Raw genomic sequence first — 17,163 nt, forward strand, 5'->3', positions numbered from 1 at the left:
TCTTTGTCTAATCAAATACAGTGAAGAGTTCCAAACACATTGACTTCCCAGCTGTAAGCAGTACTTAGCAAAACCACGGGTTCACTGGCTAATGACTGCTATAGTGGTAATTCTGTGGTGACAAAAAACAACATAGGCCATGGCGAAGCAAAACCACTGATGCTGGAAGGGCACTTTATAGAACCAGGCCTTTAGGGATGCACACAAAGGACACCATTTACCCTTTGCTTCTTGTTGTTTTTGGGTGTGCTACAAGAAGAGATGGAAATAGTACTGGCTCAAATGAGCTGTAATTTGAAGACAATAAGGAAAATTAACATGATGAATAGTGAACTGATTCACAAGTCTACATTCTAGTCTTACAGCCATTGCAGAAGGGCCAATTTATAAAGGCAGTAAATCTATCATTGGCGTCTTCTGGGGGGCTCTGTGCACATTGAGCTTTTTAATGGAATAACAATGAAACAGGCCTGAAGTGGTACATCCAGGAAAAGCTTTGTTGCTAGTTTCTGCTCAGTGCATATAAACTGGTCCCAAATTGCACAGAATCAAGTAGCAAGAGGAAACATTTCTGGACTTTACCACTTCAGACTGTGGGTGCGGAATTGCATTTTTTTTTTATGATACCTGCATAAATAAATGTTCCTTTTTGTAGCACATAAAGGAGAAAGCTGATGTGCTAGTTTACTACATGCAGGGAGCTTATTTACTACATGCAAAGAGTTTTCCTTGTGGAGAGCCATTAGAAATATGACCTCCCTACTATCAGAAGTAGGGAAATATAAGAAATTTGTCTCAGTTCATTTTAGACCAAAATGTACCCAGTATGCACCTCCCAAATTGAATGCAGACTTGAATACTATCTGCATTTCCGAGCTTGCAGTGCGATTCATGGACCAAAGAAAAGTGCATTTGAAGATGTGTACTCTTGAAAAATATGCATTAAAAGTGCATACTTTTTTTTTAAAAAAAGCACAAAAATGCACATTTTGGGAAAATGTGCACAAAAATATTCACAAATCTTTGTGTGACGAAGGAGGAGGAAGAAGAAAAAAAAGAGAGAGCTCATAATTTGATAAAGATATGAGTTGGGACACGATTTGAGGTGTAAATTGGGAAGCTCAGTGAGCTCACGTTTTATAGATTTTCACATCCCTTATCTGAAATCATACAGCCCAGAGTTCTACCATCTCATTTTGTAGAAGAGCTTTCAACTTAATCCCAGAATGGGTAACAATGGGTACCCCTTGGAAGATGTGCACCAAGAAGTAATAATCTTTGGCACCAATTAAATTGTCTCCATTATTCAATGGTCTTCAGTTGGAAAGATAACGTCAGTCACAATAGTGCTCATAGCTACACAATGAGAAGGAACAGGATAATCTTCAAAAGGTATGAAGGACACTGTGAAGGGACCAAAAAATAAAAATAAATAAAAAATAAATGAGTAGGTGGAAGAATGGATGATTAATATTGTTGCAGTTGTGGCCATCCTCATGGGATCCATACATCTGCTTTTCAAGACCAGTTGCTTCACTTTATTTAGTCATCATATTTAGAAAACATAGCATTTTTGTTCTGTCAGTTCCTGCAGTCCATTTGTTTAGGGAAGTGCTGTTACAGATATATACAGTGCTTAATCATCACCGACACCTTATTGTGAGTTTCCAGAAATAGGCCAGGAAAAGCACTGCCTATACTAGAGAGGTTACTTTGGAGACAGAACATTTTTAATAATAGAAGTGATGGTCCAGAAATGATGCACTGCAGGGGAGATGAAGAGGAAGGCTGGACAGGAGGGGGAAGTTAACTAGACCCTGAGATCTCTCATGAATGAATGTTGCTCAATAGGATGGTGAAGCCATAGTTTTGCAAGCATCCCTCAGGCATGTGCCACAACCCAGCACGAAGAGAGATTGGAAAAGGAAAATGATCTACCTTCAAAATATTACAGGACTCAGTGTACTAGTACTACTAGTAATTTATTAACAGTGATTGACCAAAGAACATTTAACAGACTGGATACATATAACAGTAGGGGTGATCATGTATTTATGGGAGCCCCAAATGAAGTTGGACAGCCTTCCACAACATGTCTTGGACTGCAACTCCCATCATGCCCAGCCAGCATGGACCTGGGGGTGAGGGAAGCTGTAGTCCAAATAGGGATTAACATAACTGTCAATTTCAGTTTCTCTCTCTTTCTGGTTTTTCTAATCTTACGTTCAGTTTGTCCCAAACTTTGAGATATTTTTAAAAATGTCCTCCCCAAAATTGTGCACATTTCTCCTAACACATGCATGTTTGAACATTATTTTCATGAACATTATTTATTATTTTATATATTTATTATATTTCTATACCTCCCCATAGCCGAAGCTCTCTTATCAGTTTACAAAAGTTAAAACATTAAAATACAATATACAAAGTTTAAAAACCATTTACATAACAACGTATGTACAATATATAGAAACAGCATATAACTAAAAACAACTTTGAAGTAAAAACAATTTTAAAAAATCCAACAATAAAACAACCCAGCTTAAAAACAGTATACAAGAGTCAGCAAAAGGAACAAGAGTTCTCAAAAGGGAAGGCCTGCCGGAATACTACAGTCTTTAATGCCTGCTTAAAAACCTTCAATGAGGTCAGTGGGCACATTTCAACCAGCAGGTCATTCCACAGCTGAGGGGCAGCAAAGGAAATGGTCCTCTTGCATGTGGCTGCCAATCTCACATTAGGCAGCCATAGCAAATAGCCCTCAGAGGACCTTAGGTGGTGGATTGGGACATAGGGGAGAAGGCGCTCCCTAAGGTACCTTGGACCTAGACCATGTAAGGCTTTAAAGGTAAGAACCGGCACTTCATATTTTGCTTGGAAACAAATTGGCAGCCAGTGTAAAGATTTCAAAACCAGTGTAATATGGTCTCCAAGGGATATCCCAGACACCAACCTGGCTGCCCTATTTTGTACCAGTTGGAGTTTCCGAACTAAATATAAAGGCAGCCCCAAGTACAGCACATTGCAGAAATCAAGCCTAGAGATTACCAGTGCGTGTACCACAGTTACCAGGTCCATATGTTCCATATGGGCATAGCTGGCCTATCAGCCGAAGTTGATAACAGGCACTTCTCACTGTTGCCTCCACCTGGGATGCCAGGAGCAGGGTTGGGTCAAGAAGCACCCCCAGCCTAGGAACTTGCTCCTTCAGGGGGACTGTAACCCCATCCAGAACTGGTTGACATACTTCAATACCTGAATTAGGACCCTTCACGATGAGCACCTCTGTCTTGCCTGGATTCAACTTCAGCTTGTTCTCCCTCATCCAGCCCATTACCGACTTCAGGTAATTCAGAGGAGTCATACCTTCCTTGGATAAAGATGTTAAGGAGAAATAGATTTGGGTGTCATCAGCATACTGGTAACACTCAGCCCCAAACCTCCTGATGATCTCTCTCAGCTGTTTCATGTAGATATTGAATGGCATTGGGGATAGAATGGAGCCTGAGGGACACCACATAATAGTTCCTTTTTCAAGGAACAACTATCCCTGAGCAACACCAACTGGAACCATCCTGAGAGAAAGGAGTGGAACCACTGCAGAGCACTGCCCCCAACCCCCAACTCCCTCAGGCGATCCAGAAGGATACCATGGTAGATGGCATTGAATGCTGCTGAGAGATCCAAAAGAATCAACAGGGATGCAGTCTCCCTATTGATCTGCAGGTGAAGATCATCCACCAAGGTGACCATGGCAGTCTCAACTCCATATCGCACTCCGAAGCTGGTTTGAAATAGGTCCAGGTAATCAGTTTCATCCAAGACTGCATGGAGTTGAATGGACACCGCCTTCTCTATTACCTTGCCCCAAAATGGTAAATTACTTACTGGCCTATAATTATTGAAGTCTAGGGGGTCAAGGGAAGGCTTCTTCAGAAGCGGTCTAACAATTACTTCTTTCAGACATGATGGAACATTAATTTCCCTTAGGGAGGCATTAATAATATTCATCAAAAATTGCTTTGCCATTTCCCCTCCCTGGACTACAAGCCAGGATGGGCAGGATTGAGAGGGCAAGTTGTCTTTTTGACCAAACCAAGCAGCTTGTCCACATCATCAGGAGTCACAAGCTGAAAATGATCCTGTTTAATCATGCAAGCAGAGTTGCTGGACACCCCACCGTTGATTTCTGTCCCCATGACAGCGTCCAAGTTGGCTCACATATGAGAGATTTTATATATATGCATTTTGTATGCACGTTTCCCTAATATGTGCATTTTTGTGTGCATTTTTTTTAATTGGAGAGCTCCATTGCAAAATTTGGAATGTGAATTCTGAAGGATAACTGAGTTTCAATTCATGAATTGGTTAAAAAGTGTGAAATTAGGTAAGTTCGCATTAGAATGCAAACCAAATGAATTTATCCTCTGTCCCTATGCCCAACACATTTGGAGGGCACCTGCTTGGTTAAGATAATCAGAGAGGAAAGTAAACAAAGCAACACCTTGAGAGTGTCCCACCCTTAAAGGCAAGCTAAAAATTATTATAAATACATACATACATACATACATACATAAAATCTATAGGAGAGAATACATAAGGGTGCTCCTTGGCATGTCATTCAGTTTTAGTCAAGAGAAAGATCCTTCACATGGGAGAGCAAGATAATCTGTGACCCCCACAGGTCACAGTCCTCCTTTGGACTGTTCTATTTGATGCTGTCTCATAACTGAGAAGGTGGAAGTTGCCTCTCAGCTCCTGTTTGCCTCAGGAGCCATGTTCCTTAAATCTTAGTTCAAACCACAGCAGTCTCAGGTAGTCTTAATTCCTTGTCTGGAACATCACTGAGGCCTGCATGTTTTGCTGGTCTAGGCTTTCAGTATCCAAAAAAAAAAAAAGAGAAAAAAAATGCATGCATAGGAACCACTGGTTTGGGTATGTTTTCTGTGAGCGATCCTTCTCCTCAATCTAGGACTGGCTATGGATGGCTGAGAATTGCATTTGGTTTGGTTTCTGATAGGGATGTTGCAGGCGCCCGACTGGGTCCAGGAATCCGTCAGGCCCTCCCCACCCATGACCCCCGGACTGTGCCCACCAAGACTCTGTCATCACCTGCCCCCCACTCATGTCCTCCAGGACTCACCATGATCCCACTCAGTGAGTGCCTGCCATTTTCCTACCTTTGTTGTGTGCCCAAAAAGGATGCTAAAAAAATGTGCATATTTAAATATGTGCAGTCTGGGACCAAGAAAGCTTAATGTGCACAATATTAGAGCATAATGCCTCTAATATTGCATATATTAAGCTTTCCTGGCCCCAAACTGTGCATATTTAAATATGCACATTTTTTAGACTTCCTGTTTGCACACACAACAAAGGCGGGAAAATGGCAGGCGCTCACCGAACGGGTTCGCAGTGAGTCCGGGAAACTTGCTGAGCTCGCGGGAGGCCCAAGCGTGGGTCCAGTGGGGGGGCGAGCAGGGGCCTCACTTCTGCAGGCGCCCAGAGAATCCAAGCTGGGATGGGTTCTCACATCCCTAGTTTCTGATAGCGACTTACTAAACTTCACACATTTCTTGATAAATGGGATGGGAGGAACTTCATATGTATTTTTTAAAAAAATCTAATGAAGGAGAAAGCAAAACTGACAGGTTTGTCCATCCCAGCCCTAGCCCTACCATTAGGGAGAGTGAGGTGGCCACCTCAAGCAGAAAACATCCTGGGGAGCTGGGAGTGGTGATGAGGTATTGGAGGGCAAAGCTGTGTGCTATGTGGCCTGTCCTATAGTCTCTAAACGATACTGCTGCCTTAAGCTGCTGTGGAGGATACCACCAATGTTGGAATAAGATTCAACTGCCAGTCCAGTGGCTGTAGGGTGCCCAGAAAAACATGGCATTGGGGAGGCCATGTGGTACATAGAAAAAAAAGGGATAAAATGAAGACAACTCATTTCAAATATGGTCACGTGGCAAGCTGCAGTTGGAGGTTTGCTCATTTGAAGGCAACCTATGCTGTGAGGACAGCCCTCAGCTCAATAGTAGAGCACATGTTTTACATGCATAGGGTGGCCAGGTGAGCTACTTTACAGAGGACAGTCCTCTGTTTTGGAGAGTTAGTAGAGGACAGTCCTCTGTTGGAGTCCTCGATTTGATGGGCTCTCCAGTCCAAGTCCAGTTTAAAGTGAAATAATCATAAGGAGGGAGAGCAGCAGGGGCCTTGAAGTTGTCCATCAACAGTGAGCAAGGGCAGCAGACAGAGCAGGCACACAGGTCACCAGGTCACCATCTTCCCCACTATGGTGAGATGTCTTGTATTTCTATTAAAAAGTAGTTATTATTTCCAAATGTGCATCCATACACATAAAGTTCCATATGCAAATGTTATGCAAATTGGTGTCCTCTTTTGTCCTTTTTTTGGTGGTGTGTAAGTGGCCACCCTATACATCCATGCATAAGTTCACATGTTGAGTTCTTGGCATCCCCTCTTAAGGGAGCTCAGGTTCAAGGTCTGGGAAAGTCCTCTGTCTGAGGGATCAGAGAGCCACTGCTGGTCAGAGAAGACAACAGTGGGTTGAACGGACCCACGGGCACGGCTCACCTGGGTGCAAAGAACTCTGCCTACCACAAGCACTAGCACAACAGGGCTAGGCTGAACCTCTGTTCTCTGCATGTTTTCTACATGCAGGGAGTATTCCCCACCCTCCAGTGGAGCAGTCAAACATACAGCTCCTCTACCACCTGCAGTGTTAAACCGACACAGACCAAGAAAAGCTTTCCCATTCAGTTCTGCAGGACTCAAAAGAAGGCCTCCTTAGAAAGGAAGTTCTAAAGTGGCACATTTCTCGCAGTGTTTCAAAAATTCATTTGATTTGCAGGGACATGAAAAATAGAGATTCATGACCTGCGTCAGCTTTAGGTTTGCTGACAAAGAAGCACAACCATTCAAGCTCGCTCTAATCTATTATCTTTCTAGATATTTTTCCGTGCTTGTCATTATGATATCTGAGCTCCTATGATTGATCTAGTCACCAGCACCATAGGACTATCTATAAGATGTTCTATTAATCCTAAAAGCTCTCCCATCCATCACCTGCAGTTCCTTCAGAGGAGTTATAAAGGAAGAAATTTAGAAGTGTGATTTAACATGGTCTGAATTCATTTCTTTCTGTGCAACCAGATGGCTTAATTGATGGACAACCCAACAGCATCCGTGTCCTTGTCTCTAGAATGTGCATTCTTAACTCACATTAAAATGTCTCAGCATAGAGAGTGTGGTGAGTGCGCAAAACAAGAATCCAAATTGATGTCAACAATAGGAAGAACTGCTTGTTATGCAACCTAAACTGGTAGCACAGACTGAATTACAAAATCTTTGGCAAATGTCCTGGCTCTTGTGACTTGCATGCACACACCATTCAAGAGACCTTTGAGAAGGAAGTGGTGGCCATCATGAACATAAGAAGCTGCCATGTACTGAGTTAGACCATTGGTCCATCTAGCTCTGTATGTTCTACATGCACTGGGCACAACGATCCAGGGTTTTAGATGGGAATCTTCCCCAGCCCAGCTAGAGATGCTGCAGATTGAACCTGGAATCTTGTACATGCAAAGCATGTGCTCTACCACTGATCTATGGCTCGTCCACCTGCAGCTTCCCTCACATCACTTCCTTGGCCCCACCCCTTTCCCTCCAACAGCAGATCATTTTGTCTTTTACTGGCTTTTGTGCAATTTTTCCCCCATTCTAAAAGGTGGAAATGTCTCTCCTAAGGTTTAGTTACTGGCAGTGAGAGCTTCAAGCTACAATATGCTGTTATTTTTGACCTTTGCCTTTTTCCTTTGGCCCTGTTCCTTTTGCTGCAACCATCACTGGAATGCAACCCCCAAAGGCTTCTTCAAAACTGAATTTGGCCCTTGAGCTGAAAGAGGTTCTACACCCCTGGTCTAGTCCCTTGCTTCCCCAATACTACATTCCCTGCCATTGCTCTCTCTCTCTCTCTCTCTCTCTCTCTCTCACACACACACACACACACACACACACTACAATAGAGTGGGAGGAAGTGCTTTCAAGAAGGCTCTCTATGGCAGATCAGCAACTGCTTTAGGAAGAAAAGAAAAGGAGGCATTGGGGCAGTGAGAGATGTGGGTAGAGTGGTGGACAGGGGATGCTGAATGCTGCTAGCTGCATGGCATGGTTTGGGGTGGTGGTTGTTATTGTTGTTGTTGTTCTTTTTGATGATGATGTAGCATGGCCAGAAAAAAAATCAGCCCTCACAGGCAGCAGTTGATTTATCTCTCCAACATCACAGCCTATTGTAATTAAGCCTGACAAGGAACCTATTAAATTGTCCAATATGTTTTCTTCAGTTTTTAACAGGAAATGGACAAGAAACCCAAAGCAGTAAGTTAATAAAAATTTTTTAAGGAAAAATAGCTGAATAGCCAAGCTTGAGGGGAATTCCGAGAAGTGGCTTGGCTTAGATTTGAAAACCACATGGGAGTAATAAAGGATAATTAAGAAGCAGATGGGCTGCCTTCTCAGACTAGTACAAGGAGGCTGAGAATTTCAGTTATGAGGAAGGGATGCAATGCAATGGAGGCGAAGAGCATATCTGCTTGTTGCAACTGCAGCAACACAGGAGAGGAGAAGTGTCCATTATGAGCATTGTCTAAGGACAAGGAGTAGACGAAGCTGAGTTATTACAAGCACAGCATTCTACCAGCTCAAAGATGTGTTGAAGTTTCACATGCCTTGAAACTTTGTCAGAACAGGGTACCACTAGTGTTGTCATGGGTTGTGGTGGCATTGAGGATTGGAACATTCATTTCATAATAAAAAAGCAACTTGGCCTTGGAATCCATTTTACTAGGACTATGAGCCATGTTTCCTTAATATGGTTCATTTATGTCACTGGCTAATCTTTAGAGATGTCCTTCTAATGCATTCATGAAGACCTCACTGTAGGCAGTACCTTACAATGTAGGACCTACAAATTATGCTAGCACCTTCACTTACAACTAAGAAACTGAGAACAACAGAGGACAAGCATCTTTCAGACTGCTGCTAATATCGACTCCTTAAAGCACCCCTGCAACTCATGCCTCTTCACACATTGGATTGCAGGTCCTGTCATTCCTCACCATTGGCTGTGCTGAGTAAGGCTGATAGGAGTTACAATGCAACAACATCTGGAGGGCCACAAGTTGCCCACCCCTGCATTACAGTCTTTAAGATAGTATCCTGGTTGTGGGGATGTTCTGCTCCTCTCTAGCAAATTATACAAAACAGTAAGACTGCTAATGAATTCACATAGGAAAATTGTATAGGAAAATTATACAAGTAGTATAGCCTATGGGAAACAAAGTTGGTAGTATTGCTAATGGACCAGCTCCCATTTAAACATGACTTTCCATGGTTCACTATGGGACTGTCATATGCTCATGGTCTACCAGTATTGTAACCGATGGATTCATGAACTTTTAGAACAGACTCCATTTCAACACTGTTACTGTATTTCAATATCCATATCAGAAACAATGATTTGATATATAGGGCACTGATGAACAGTGCATATGGACCAACCATTTATTGTGAGAGTGTTACAGATGTGACAGAAGATGGGTGGCAGCCCATGCAAGGACTGTAGAACAAAGAGGGATTAGGATTGCTTCCTGAGTGGGTGGCTGGTCAACATTTAAGTTATTTATAACTAGTCTGTGAAATGGGGGCTGGAATTGAGTGAAGGTGCCTTGCTCAAGGTCATCCAGCGAGCTTCACTACAGATTTGAAACCTGGTTTCCCACATCCAAATCGAACATTCTAGTCACCACTGCACCACCTGACTTGCATTCCACCATTAAAATCAGAAATTGGGTGTGTGGGGAGTAGGTTCTATGGTTTATATTGAGAAAATGGCTCAATAGACTGATCTGAACCTTGGCAGCTCAGAAGAAATAGGCTGGAGGATGGTTCATGCTGACATGGAGACTGAATGGGCAAGCATTGGCTTATTATCAGAGTTTAGAATTTGATGAGTGCCCACCAGCAGTTTGACAGGTATTGTCTGTCCCCCCTCCCCATAGACTTACATGGGGTATACTTCGTAGTAACATTTCTCCATTTGTACAGGATCTCTTGGAAAACAGTTCGCCATCTTAAGTAAGGGTTAAGCATTTTCCATGCTCCAGAAGAAGTATAAGGTATTTGTAAGCTTTGAAAAAAGCATGATGCAGGAGTGAATCTAGGTAATTTTAGTCTCTGGACTAAAATTGGACTGGTCTTATGTGGGGGGTGGGGTGTCTTTAGATGGGAAGTTGTATTACTTTTCTTACTTCAAAATGTGGTCAGTAAGGATGTGAGCCCCTTCATGGATCACTGCCTTGTTGTGGCGAAGGGGCTTGCGTAACTCAGTGAAGCCATAAGCTATGCCGTGCAGGGCCACCCAAGATGGACAGGTCATGGCAGAGAGTTCTGACAAAATGTGGTCCACTGGAGAAGGAAATGGCAACCCACTCCAATATTCTTGCCAAGAAAACCCCATGGAACGTATCACAAGGCTAAAATAGATGACGCCAGAAAATGAGCCCCTCAGGGCGGAAGGTGTCCAATATACTACTGGGGAAGAGCAGAGGGTATTTCCAAGTAGCGCCAGAAACAGTGAAGCGGCTGGGCCAAAGCTGAAAGGACACTCAGCTGTGGATGTGTCTGGTGGTGAAAAGAAAATCTGATGCTGTAAAGAACAATAATGTTTAGGAACCTGGAATGTCAGATCAATGAATCAAGGCAAGCTGGAGGTGGTCAAACATGAGATGGCAAGATTGAACATCGACATCTTGGGAATCAGCAAACTAAAATGGACAGGCATGGGCGAATTTAATTCAGGTGACCATCATATCTACTACTGTGGGCAAGAATCCCTTAGAAGAAATGGAGCAGCACTCATAGTCAACAAAAGGGTGGGAAAAGCAGTACTGGGGTACAATCTCAAAAACGATAGAATGATCTCAGTACGAATCCAAGGCAAACCATTCAACATCACAGTAATTCAAGTCTATGCCCCGACCACTGAGGCCGAATAAGCTGAGGTTGATCGGTTCTATGAAGACCTACAACACCTTCTAGAACTAACACCAAAAAAAGATGTCCTCTTCATCATAGGGGATTGGAATGCTAAAGTAGGAAGTCAAGAAATCACCAGGATAACGGGCAGGCATGGCCTTGGTGTACAAAATGAAGCAGGTCAAAGGCTAATAGAGTTTTGCCAAGAGAACACGCTGATCATAGCAAACACTCTTTTCCAACAGCACAAGGGACGACTCTACAGATGGACATCACCAGATGGTCAATATCGAAATCAGATTGATTATGTCCTTTGCAGCCAAAGATGGAGAAGCTCTATACAGTCAGTAAAAACAAGACCTGGAGCTGACTGTAGCTCAGATCATGAGCTTCTTGTTGCAAAATTTCGGCTTAAATTGAAGAACGTAGGGAAAACCACTAAACCGTTCAGGTATGACCTAAATCATATCCCTTATGAATATACAGTGGAGGTGAGGAATCGATTTCAGGGATTAGACCTGATAGACAGAGTGCCTGAGGAACTATGGACGGAGGTCCGTAACATTGTTCAGGAGGCAGCAACGAAATCCATCCCAAAGAAAAAGAAGTGCAAGAAAGCAAAGTGGCTGTCTGATGAGGCTCTACAAGTAGCTGAGGAAAGAAGGGAAGCGAAAAGCAAGGAAGAAAGGGGAAGATATATCCAACTGAATGCAGAGTTCCAGAGAATAGCAAGGAGAGACAAGAAGGCCTTCTTAAATGAACAATGCAAAGAAATCGAGGAAAACAACAGAATGGGAAAGACTAGAGATCTCTTCAAGAAAATTGGAGATCTCAAGGGAACTTTTTGTGCAAAGACGGGCATGATAAAGGACAAAGAAGGCAGGGATCTAACAGAAGCAGATGAGATTAAGAAGAGGTGGGAAGAATACACAGAAGAACTATACAGGAAAGATCTGAATGTCCCTGATAGCCATGAGAGTGCGGTCACTGAACGTGAGCCAGACATCCTAGAGAGTGAAGTCAAGTGGGCCTTAGGAAGCATTAGTAACAACAAAGCTAGCGGAGATGACAGTCTTCCAGCTGAGCTATTTAAAATCCTAAAAGATGATGCTGTTAAAGTGCTGCATTCAATACGCCAACAAATTTGGAACACTCAACAATGGCCGCAAGACTGGAAAAGGTCAGTTTACATTCCAATTCCAAAGAAGGGCAACGCCAAAGAGTGTTCAAACTTCCGCACAATTGCGCTCATTTCACATGCCAGCAAGGTGATGCTCAAAATCCTACAAGCTAGGCTTCAGCAGTATGCGAACCGAGAACTACCAGAAGTACAAGCGGGGCTTCGAAGAGGCAGAGGAATTAGAGATCAAATCGCCAACTTTCGCTGGATCATGGAGAAAACAAGAGAATTCCAGAAAAATGTCTATTTCTGCTTCATTGACTATGCTAAAGCCTTTGATTGTGTGGATCACAACAAACTGTGGCAAATTCTTAAAGTGATGGGAATACCAGACCACCTTACCTGTCTCCTGAGAAACCTGTACGAGGGTCAAGAAGCAACAGTAAGAACCAGACATGGAACAACCGATTGGTTCAAACTTGGGAAAGGAGTACGACAAGGCTGCATATTGTCACCCTGCTTATTTAACTTATATGCAGAGTACATCATGAGAAACGCCGGGTTGGATGAATCACAGGTCGGAATTAAGATTGCTGGGAGAATTATCAACAACCTCCGATATGGCAGAAAGCAAAGAGGATCTAAAGAGCCTCTTGTTGAGGGTGAAAGAGGAGAGTGCAAAAGCTGGTTTGAAACTCAACATTAAAAAAACTAAGATCATGGCATCTGGCCCCATCACTTCCTGGCATATAGAAGGGGAAGAAATGGAAGCATTGACAGATTTTACTTTCTTGGGCTCCAAGATCACCACAGATGGTGACTGTAGCCATGAAATTAAAAGACGCTTGCTCCTTGGGAAGAAAGCTATGGCAAACCTAGCCAGCATAGTAAGAAGCAGAGACATCACCTTACCAACAAAGGTCCATCTAATCAAAGCTATGGTTTTCCCAGTAGTAATGTATGGCTGTGAGAGCTGGACTATAAGGAAGGCTGAGCGCCGAAGAATTGATGCTTTCGAACTGTGGTACTGGAGAAGACTCTTACGAGTCCCCTGGACTGCAAGGAGGTCAAATCAGTCCATCCTAAAGGAAATCAACCCTGACTGCTCATTGGAAGGACAGATACTGAAGCTGAAGCTCAAATATTTTGGCCACCTAATGCAAAGAGAAAACTCTCTGGAAAAGACCCTGATGCTGGGAAAGACTGAGGGCAAAAGGAGAAGGAGACGGCAGAGGATGAGATGGCTAGATAGTATCACCGATGCAATGAATATGAACTTGAGCACACTCCGGGAGAGAGCGCAGGACAGGAAGGCCTGGCGTGCTATGGTCCATGGGGTCACGAAGAGTCGGACACGACTGAACGACTGAACAACAGCAACAACAAGGATGTGAGAGAAATGTGCTCTGTTGAGGTTTTTGTTTTTTATGAATTTACTCAATTTGCACCTCCCAGACCCGAATGCCGACCTGAACACAATATGCAGTTGGAAATCTTGTGATGCATTCTGCAAAGTAAGAAAGAAAAGGGTTTGACAACATGTACACGTTTGAAAAAACATGCAAAGAAAAATGTGTACATTTCCAAACTGTGCACCAACACACTATAGCCAATGGGTGCATGTGTCCGAAAATGCTTACATTAAAAATGCACATAGAAATTTCTGCATTAATATGTACATTATGAAAAATGTGTATGGATTAAAACTAAGCAAACAAATCAACAGACAATGAAATGCAAGCCTGTGCAGAAATGGAGTGGAATGAGCTTGATCTCAATTGACAATCTTGACAAGACCAAGATTGACTGATCCATTCATCCTTAGTGGTGCTCTTGGACCCAGAACTGTCACTTGAGGCGCAGGTGAACTCAGTGGCATGGAGCACTTTTTATCAGCTTAGGCTGGTATACCAGCATCCTTATCTGGACAGAGATAGCCTAGCTACTGTTATCCATGCTCTGATGACCTTTCGTCTGGATTACTGCAATGTGTTATATGGGGGCTGTCTTTGAAAACAGTCCAGAAACTCCAGCTAGTCCAAAACAGGGCAGCATGATTGTTAACAGGGACTGGCCAACGAGATCACATTGCACCAGTACTTTTCCAGCTGCACTGGCTGCCAGTCCATTTCCGGGCCCAATTCAAAGTGCTGGTATTAACATCCAAAGCCCTAAATGGCTTGGGCCAGGTTATCTGAAGGATTGCCTCCTCCCATATGTGCCTGCCTGGACCCTAAGATCATCTTCAGGCGTGAAGCCCTTGCCAAAGGAAATGAGGCAGGTGGCTACCAGGAAGAGGGCCTTTTCTGCTGTGGCACCCCAGCTGTGGAATGAGCTCCCTAGAGAGGTTCGCCTGGCACCTACGCTGTACTCCTTCTGGCACCAGGTGAAGACCTTTTTATTCTCCCAGTGTTTTAACTTCCTAGTCTTTTAGCTCTGGTGTTCTAAATCTGTATTTTAAATCTCTGCATTGCTGCTAGGTTTTATTCTGGTTGTACTGTTATTTTGTGGTTTTAAGCTTTTCTATTTCCTATTGTTTTATGCTGTGCTTTGTGGTTTTAATTTTTGTGAACCGCCCAGACAGCTTCGGCTATTGGGCAGTATAGAAATAAAAATAAATAAATGAATAAATAAATAACTCTGCTGCATTTAGGGGCCCTCTTTCTCATTCTGATGAGTGGGGACCTGGATTTCTGCATCAAAGTCCTGCCCTGACACACCGCTGGCTACCAGATTGGCCCTGAATGAAAACACATAACCACGGTGGTTGCTGGGACTGGGAACAATTGTTAATGTTATCACTGTTAAGGCTTATCATTACTCAATCTAATGCAATCTTGCTTGCTCTTAAGGCAAATTTCTTATGCTCTGCAAAAAGTAAAGATGTGTATGTTTAAATTAATTTCTACAAATGCTGGTTCAATAAATGCTAAGAGTTTATGGATGTTTTCTCCTGAAAATAAAAGCTCTGTCGTAAGTACAATTGTCAAACAGTTGCTAGGGTCAAAATGCAGATTTCAAAACTAGCTTAAAATAATTCCAGAGCTAATTTCTGACAGGTCATTTTTATTTTCAGCTCCCCTCTCCCCTACCCATCTGAACATAATTTAAACCTAAAAGAATAACAACAGACCCTCAAGAACACTGGTACCACTAAAATGCCTAATGACAGCTTCTCATAGTATGAACATATGGTTAATGCCATCCCTGGATGAGGAAACACAGAAGAACACATATTTTCATGGTCCATTGGGTTCATTTGAGCAAGTGTAGCAATGACAAGCTGTGATGTGGAATCAAGGTTGGCTTCTATAGGAGCTGACTCAAAACTCTCCAAACCCAGAAAACTCAGAACTAGAACCAATGGGTGGAACATTGTAGGGATGCACATTTCAGCTTTAGGAGAAATGTCTTAACTGTAAGAGTTCTTTGACAATGGAACAGACTGCTTTGGGAAGTGGTAGGTTCTCCTTCACTGGAGGCATGGATGGCTGAGAATAGATGGCCATCTGAGAGGCCATCTCCATTGCAGATCCTGCTTTGAGCCGAAGATTGGACAAGATGACCCCCAAGGTACCTTCAAACTGTAAGCTTCACTTAGATGTAACTATTGATTTCATACAGAAACAGCAAGAACATTTTTTTTCTTCCTTTTCCATTTTTCTTGAAGAATTTCTGGAAGAAAAGCTCTATAGAATAAACTGGTATGTAAAACCGCCCCCCCCCCCCAGCAAACAAACAAAGAAAACCAGTTTGATCATGACCCATGCAAGGATGGACAGGAGTCTGGAAACCAAGTCCTATGAGCAATAGGGATGGGTGAGAAATTCAGTCCATACTGCACCCATCCACCTTGCTTAGCTTGGCAAGGGAGAGTGTTGGGCAGTGGGGTGCTTGGTAGCATAAATGGATAGAGATGGTCCACAACTCAGTGGTATATATTTATTTATTGCATTTCTATACCACCCAACAGCTGAAGCTCTCTGGGCAGTATAGCTAAAGTTGGCCTGAAATCTTCCCTGTATCCCCTGCACAAGGTTTCCCCTCCACTTAAGCAAAAATCTCTGGCTTGCAGTGATGGTGAGGTTCTCCGCAAGCTTCTGGTCACATTTCCTGGGCCACAATGCCCACAGAAGGCTGCTACAAAATGACATGGCAGGGGCATTCTTGTGGGGGGATAAGAAGGCAGCTCACATTGGCCAATAAGGGCTGACATTTCTCTCTCTCTCTCTCTCTCTCTCTGTAGCTCAAGGATGGGCAAGTGGTCATTGGACCACAACTCCTCTCATTTTCACCATTGACTGTGCTGGCTAGGGCTGTTGCAGTCCAACAACATCTGGAGGGCCACAATTTGCCCACTTATGCTATTTCTGGGGCAGTGGGGATGGGGGGAGGCTAGTTCCTATGACCAAAGTGGCATTGCAAATAAGAATATAAAAGTGAAAATAAGAATATAAGAAGAGCCCTGCTGGATCAGACCAAGGGTCCATCTAGTCCAGCATTCCGTTCACACGATGGCCAACCATCAACCCATTGGGAGTATGAGTTGGTTTGTGCACTTTGGACTTATTCACACAATCCTCTCCACCGCTTTTCTGTAAGCCTGGGATAACGCCCAAACACATCAGCAAACACTCAGCAAAGGCGGAAGCCCCAAGGCAAGCAAAGGATTCAGACAGCTTGAGAAATAGGTGGCAGCTCTACCAAGGAGTCTAACTCAGGGAGGAGAGCAAGTAGAGCCCATCCAGGGTTTTGCCATGATCAGGGCTGGTCCTATAGACTCTTCTCTCTAATCATCTTCTCCCACTGGTGCCACAAGCAACATAAATGTGGATCTAAAATACATTATTGATTACATCCCTCTTAAGTTTCTAAGATGATGGCAATATCCTTCTCCATGCTGTAATATTAATCTCCCCACTAAAGGAAAGCATAGCCAAACAAGTGTATTTTCCTTTGCCGACAAGCAGTTAGATCAATGGTAA

This window comes from Heloderma suspectum, chromosome 1 (assembly GCF_057233095.1).
Source record: "Heloderma suspectum isolate Gila_16-S chromosome 1, 16-S_ref, whole genome shotgun sequence".
Taxonomy (NCBI): domain Eukaryota; kingdom Metazoa; phylum Chordata; class Lepidosauria; order Squamata; family Helodermatidae; genus Heloderma; species Heloderma suspectum.